Here is a 7,396-nt window from a genome sequence, read left to right as displayed (position 1 = left end):
GGGGGTAAGCAGAGGATCTCTAAGCCTACAAAATAAATAACAAATTGCACAATTTATCAGAGAAATTCTATTAGTTTGTGGTTGTTTTGATGTGAAGACAGGTCTTTCATGAATAAGCAGGTAGACGTGTCTTTCTGAATCGTTGGACAGGGTTTTGTTTGGGAGAAAGCATGACAGCCCGGAGTCTGTTTGTATGACTCATCCCATTTTCTCTGACACAGCAGCCACTTAAATCCAGAGCTACAGTAACTAGCCAGCTACCAAATATCATCCTGCGATGGTCTTGATGCGACGAGAACTATCCCTGTGCTCTTTATCTGCTGACCTTATCTGTCGGGAGGCCTTCATTTCAGTTCATTCAGTTTGTCTTGCATCGGGATCATCCCTCAGCACTTGACATGATTTGAACCTCGCTGTGTCGTCGCCTTGCTGCGTCCCTCCGTGCCTCAGACTCACCGGCTGGGCTCTGACTTTCAAATCACCTTGGGAGGGAAGAGCGGCCGCCGAGCAACAGCAGCAAAAACCTTTTACCTCAAAATACACCGGTATAAATATTGTATTTTAATATTTACTTATTAGTCTGTGAGCCAGCCCATAGAGTCCTATTATGAACCTGGAAATGTTGTGTACCCCAAAGTTTTATGTTAGGAATGTATAGTAAGGGTCCTCAGCACATAGACACTGCCGGATACTCACTTGCATATGTTGGGCAATTTTGCACTTTTAGCATAATATGCATTAATTTGCATTAATTAGCCTGTGCAGACAATAGTACAAAAAATGGCTTGGACGATTTGGAACATTTTGGAGTGGTTTTGGAGGTTATTGAAATAATTTCTGACATTTTCAGTATCAAAAACGGCAGTTTTAATCAGCAAGAGGCCCTTTTTGTGCTCTGAATGGGCTTATTTTGAAGTAATTTGGGTCGATTTGAATGTTTTAGGTGACTCAAAACTGCAATGTTTTATCCCTAAAATGTCCGAAATTGATTCAACATCCTCAATACATCTCAAAAACCACCAAGTGTGCAGCTTTACCAGATATTTACTTGATTAGCCAATCATCTGCAGATAAACTAATATATCATTTAAATAGGTGACGAATGAAGATTACCATTACATCAAAACAGAGCAAAGAAGAAAATATTTACATTTGAGAAGCTGGAGGCAATGATTAATTGTTTAAAATGTGTTTTTCGTTCATTAATATTGTTTAAACACAACTAGTTTTAAAGGTTTTAAACATGGATGGACTAAAACCAGCTGTATGACATAAATATTAGTGCGCTTTGATGAGTAAACAAATCTTCTCAAGACATTCACAAGACGCTTTTTAACTGTGTGAAACTTTGCAGGATTGAAAATGATGATGGCAGCTAAATGACAGGGTTCCCCTCAGAGCTTTTAAGTGGCAACAGGCCACTTCGCCTGAATTAAACACCACCTCCGCTCATAAAAAATGAATACACATTCATAAAGTAAGACATTCCGCTACAGGGAAAAAGGCTGATGTACTATTTGAAGTGGCAAATTCCACATATTGAATAAGTGTGGCTATTGTTCCTTATTTATTAAGTAAATAGATCACAAGATAAATTGCGTCTGGATTTAAGTGGCTTACAACCTCTGCTGAACATTTTCCCCGGGGATTCCTTGAACAAAGTCTGAAAAATGCACAAATTCACCTTAAAAACAACCAGTAGAGTTACTCTAAGGTGTATTATGAGGGAGCATTGAAGTTAAAGAAAACTCAATAAAAGTGAATTGATGTATTGCTTAAAGGGGCCATCATGCTCACTTTCAGCTCCATATTTGCATGTTGTGTCTCTACTGTGACACGTCTCCATGCTTTAATGTTTAAAAAGCTCTTTATTTTTCTCATACTGCCTGTCCTGCAGCACCTCTTTTCACCCTCTGTCTGAAACCAGAGCCCAGTCAGCTCTGATTGGTTGGCTGGGCGGCTCTGTTCCGCTTATAGATGTCCCGCCTCTTAGCCTACACGTACAATGTGTTGGAGCGCTGAACAGTAGAAGCCTTATGCTGCGTTCACACCGGATGCGATGCGACGTTTGGGGGCGGCGCGATTACATGTAAAGTCAATGCAGAGACACGATCAGACGCGAATTCGCTCCGACGGCGCGCATGAAGCGGTGGACGTGGCGCGAATCACCCGATTGGGGCGATTGAAGGGGGCCGCGTCAAACGCGAGAGTTCAATTTTTTCAACTCGAGCGTCAAATTCACGTGACGCGTTCTCGCGGAAGCCAATCAGAGGTGATGATTTCAGCCTGCCGTCACTGACGTTCAACCAGAAAACATCAGCCATTAGCTGTTAGCACACAGAGATCACAGCTCCTCATATCTGTTCAGAAACTGGAAAGAAGTTAAACAAGAACAAACCACAGACTGTCTGTGTCATGGTGAATACAGTCGCTGGTTTATTTATGTCTGTAGGCTGTTGTTATGAGTGTGGAGTGAGCATATACAACGTTAGCTTAGCCTGGTCAACCCAATCTCCATTCAGAAAACAAGCATTTTAAAAGGTTTTTCGCCTGCCGTCTTGTCTGCAGACTTGCAAAAGTATTAATTCATGGTTTTTACTAACCGGTATCAGTATGTTGTTACGTCGGCATCATTTAGAAACGTGTATTACAATTCAATCACGGTAAAATATGTTCATTTTGTTGTGGTTGTAGCTCCCGAGCCAGCGCGTCTTGTTGAATGATGCGAGTAAACACAGCTGGCAGCCGCGGTGAAACTCGAGCGTTTAGAGCGAAGCGAATATTCGCATCGCGTGCAGTGTGAACGCAGCATTAGTGTTACAATGTGGTGAAGAATATTAATAGAGCCCCTTTAACATCAGACAGGAAAATGCATATCTCAAAACTATCTCCACAGCAATTTGTCTGATAATATTTTTTTTTAATGGACTAAATATTCCTATACTTCACAAGCTTTTTGCTTTTTCCTCCTCTGTATCTAGGCCACAAAGAGAATAATTTAACCCAAATTGAGCATCCGTAATCACATTAATAGTTGATATGACTCAGAAACACATCAACTATTAAACGCACTGATAAAGAACATAAAGACACAGAAGGCACTGATATAATAGCATCACTTCTACAGTGCAATAAATACAACAAATATTATATTTCATGTCACCCTGCTCACAGCCTTTGATCTCCGAGTGCGTTCGGCTTCCCGTCCCACCCCCACTAATGAACCTTTGAGAAGAGACAATGGTGGATAATGCTTACTCGCCTACGATAATGTAATTGCATTTATATCCTGATAAAAGGTTGCCTAATAAAGACAGTTATGTTGGGCTGCAGCAGGGGGCCTTGTGTTATTCTGCCGACTGAATTGGTGTGTTGCAGGTCGGGAATAATTAGCTGGGGGAGACGGGGAGCTCCGACGCACGCCGATTCTGTCCTGCCTGCTTGTGCTGCACATACTAATTGGGTACCTCTCCTTGGCTTGAAGGTAATGAAACCGCCGTTATCATTACAGCGGAGCAAAGTTCATTATTTATATCCAAATGCAGTGGAGTGTGAGTCTGTGCAGCAGCACTAATCTTAAATCACATCTTTCATTATGGATATATTCTACAGCAGACATTATAGTGTAGTGCAGTGAGTCCGCGTGGGAAGTTAGCATCGTAGCATCATCCCTCCAAAAAAGCCCATTTTTTTGACTGGAGTATTAAAGAAAATAAGCTCTGTGGCTAAGTAACGCTTATGCTACTTACATGTTTTGTTCATCAGGACAAAAAATGCTATCATCATCTTTATAATTTTTGAAGCGTAAATGCAATCACCAAAAGTATAAAGCTAGCGTAAGGCTAAAAACAAATGACGTCAAGGTTGCATGACTTTATGACACCGCCGCCAGCTAAAAGGCGGCTAATATTTGGTCGTCTCATTACTCAACTGTTAGCAACCGCTTTGTAAAGATAAAGACACCTAAAAGCAGAAGTTCATGAGTTGGGTTTTTACTGACATATTTGATTTCGCAGAAGAAAAACGTGATAATCTCCTTAACTAATGTTAACCACAGACCATATTTTAGGCATCTAACCAAAACAAGTTCAAAAAACCATTGGCTTCAAGACAAGAGGCGCTTTTACACCAAGAACTTTGCCGTACTTAGTTCCTAGTACTTAGTTCATCGGAACTAAAGAGCAGATCGCTTTCCCACCGGAATAAGTCCCTGAGGGAGGATTAGGCAAATGAAGCCGCTGACGTCACTTCTTCTTCTTCGGGTTTACTGGCAGGCCGCAAACAGCTTCACGGCGTATACTGCCACTCGAAGTCCCCGGCCGGAAGTCCCCGGAGTTGGCCTTCCGAGCAAATCGCCAGAAGCGCTGACCCCTCCTCATCACTCCACCACTCCCATGTTTTTTTTTGTGTTGCCATAAGTTAGTCTCTCTGCGTTGGTGCGCGGGGCTAATGCTAATAATGCTAATGCCAGCAAATACAATGGCGGCTTCACAAAACTTTTCAGAGTTTTACGGGGCGTGGTTTGCAATCTTGCAATCTGCCCAGCCAATCAGAAATGGGAACCTTTTTCTCCCAGGAAAGTACCTGCTCTCTGGCCGGGACTAAAAAGGGGTAAAAAGGTTCGCAAAAGCAAAGTTGTAGTTCCAGATCTTTTTGGTGTGAACGCAAAATCCCCGGAACTATCGGAACTATTAATGGGAAAAGTACTCCGTTGTGAAAGCGCCTAAGGGCACCAGACGTGCTAAGATGCTAAGTCTTTTCCTGGTTTAGGACTCATTCCTACACCACTTTATTGGCAGCAAATACATGCGAATAATAATAGGATCACACTTTTATTCTCTCACTCATGGATCCCTTATTATTGGCTGCTTTGTTTTCCAATGTGGAAATGTGTTTTAAATTCAAGTGTACGTTACATTGATGCTGTATGTTCTGGTGTTGGCTCAGACTCACCCATTTCCTGAAAGAAGTATCCATTCTTGGACATCCCAGAGGGAGGTGCCTCTGCTGGAGAGAGCAAGACAGAGAAGACAGTAATCACTGAGGTGAACAGTAACAGGCCCTACAGGAAGCAAGTCTTCATTTCTAAAATCAGAAACACATTATTTGTTATTGTTTTAAACAGTAATTGAAAGTATGGGAGTTGGTTTAAAAATATGAGCCATTATCAGACTCATTTAGAATGGATGTTAAAGGGAAAAAGACTTGCAATTAAACGTAATGCATAACATACACCCTCAAAGCAATTTACACAAATTGCATTCAATCATTCACTTACTCCCCGCTGTGAGATGAATAAAGGATTTCTTAGTATCTGTCACCTATTGGCCATTAGGAGACATTTTAATATTTACTTACACTGCTAAAGGTTTTCATGTCTGACATATTCGTGGGACTGATAAACGCTTTTTTTTGTGAGTCCTTGAAATGAAACGGCAAAGACACACGTTTTGAAATTAATCTCTAGGAGACACATTTTAAATCCTCTGTGATAAAGGTTTGGTCCGATTGAAGTACAATAAGACCTTTGTCAAGACAAACAAAATAATGAATAGTTAAGTCAACAAAAGGCCGGAATATTTGAAAAGAAACAACTACTTCACATTTTGTGCAGTTTTTACATTTTTTGTCAAATGACTGACTTGGTTAAAATAAGAGAAACATCATGGTCATGAACTGCGAACAGGAATCAAAGGCTTTCCTTATCTGAGTCGTATATTTTGCCGTCCATAAACCCTGACCCGCTCCTCTGCCAACTTTGGGACTATAAAAGGTTTTTACACAGATCTTCCTCCCTGACTCCCCGACAGTTAGGAGTAAAGATTTCTAAGGCTGCTTGAAGTCTTCGTCGCTTAAACATACTTTGTTCTCTGGCGTCGTCTGATCCTTTACAGTCTCCTAAATCACATGGTTTTTGGTCTTATATATGTGACTACAGCAGACACAAAAAATGTATCCGCGGCCTTCAAAACAAAGCAGCGTTTTTCCTCATTAAAATTCCACGGATGCCTCGGACATTTTCTAAGGGCTGTGGTTTGGACCCAGCCATCTGTTGCATGTAAAGATAGCGATAAAGCATTTTAAATTACATGTTAAATCCTAAAAAAAGACAAACCAAAAAATGTATGATTATTCGAATAGCGAAATGTTTTCAGTGCTAAATGATTGCGTCCAAACTAATACTAAGAGACTGAGTCAGGATTGTTATACCTGTTGCTCTGAATAATTAGCACTTTTAAACAATGCTAAATCTTCAGTGACAACCCCAAAAATGGTGGAGCTGCCTGGCTTTACTCGGTCAGTCTGAGAATAATGGACAAAAAAGAGCGTGAATACTATATTGTGAAGTAAAACATTCTCCTAATGAGGCCTTAGCTGTCAAAGACGCTGTGTAAGAGTGAGCACAACCCTGCCGTTCAACCAGAAGTCTAAAAAAAGAAATCCCTCATCAAAATAAAAGAAATGTGCAGGCTTCACTCCTTACATGTTCATTAGGTAAGAACAAAATGTTCAGTCTTTTCATCTACACAGGGTGTGACTCTGCTCTTGCATTCAGAGATGTTCCATTACCGAGTGCTTGCTTCCAGGCAGAGTGCAGAGCATTTTTATAAAATGGTGGATATCTCATTTTGGAATTAAAGTTAATCTGGTGGAGAGCTCCACTACAAACGCACACAGAGAGAGACGGGGGAATTTAGAGTACGACGTTTCAGGGTGTTTGTCACGCGGCCCTGTGGATGCGTGCTGCATGCGGATGGCACAGAGGCAGATATGGAGAGGGGGTACTTTGAAGGTTATTGAGACATGCTAAAGGAAATAGAGGGGGGGGTGTTGTGCTAGACATCAGCCAGGCTTCTCTTTCACATTCAGCCTATGTGTCCATATTCATCCTTTAACCAAAGATCTACAGCATGTCTTGCCGGTTTTTAAAAGAAAAGATATACTTTATTTTAAATTGTAAAGCACTTTGAATGTGCTGAAAGGTGCTGTATAAATAAACTTGCCTTGCCTACTTTACTGTTTTCATTACAGCAGCATGTTCAAATAATTGCACATCATTTGAAAAATAAGTGTGCAAGGAATGGCACATTAAAAGAGTTATCAATTGGCTTTGTTTACAGAAACAACCTGTTTATTTCTCTGTGAATTGCCAGGGGTTTCCTCCAGTGTTTATCTCCGATGTTGCTCTGTGACTCGCTAACAGAGGTGGTAAATCATCACACACCCACCCACCCACACACACACACACACACACACACACACACACACACACACACACACACACACACACACACACACACACACACACACACACACACACACACACACACACACACACACACACACACACACACACACACACACACACACACACACACACACACACACACACACA

Source organism: Notothenia rossii (assembly GCF_949606895.1).
Source record: "Notothenia rossii genome assembly, chromosome: 7".
Classification (NCBI taxonomy): domain Eukaryota; kingdom Metazoa; phylum Chordata; class Actinopteri; order Perciformes; family Nototheniidae; genus Notothenia; species Notothenia rossii.
The sequence above is the reverse complement of the archived record's forward strand: the minus strand, read 5'-3'. Positions refer to the sequence as shown.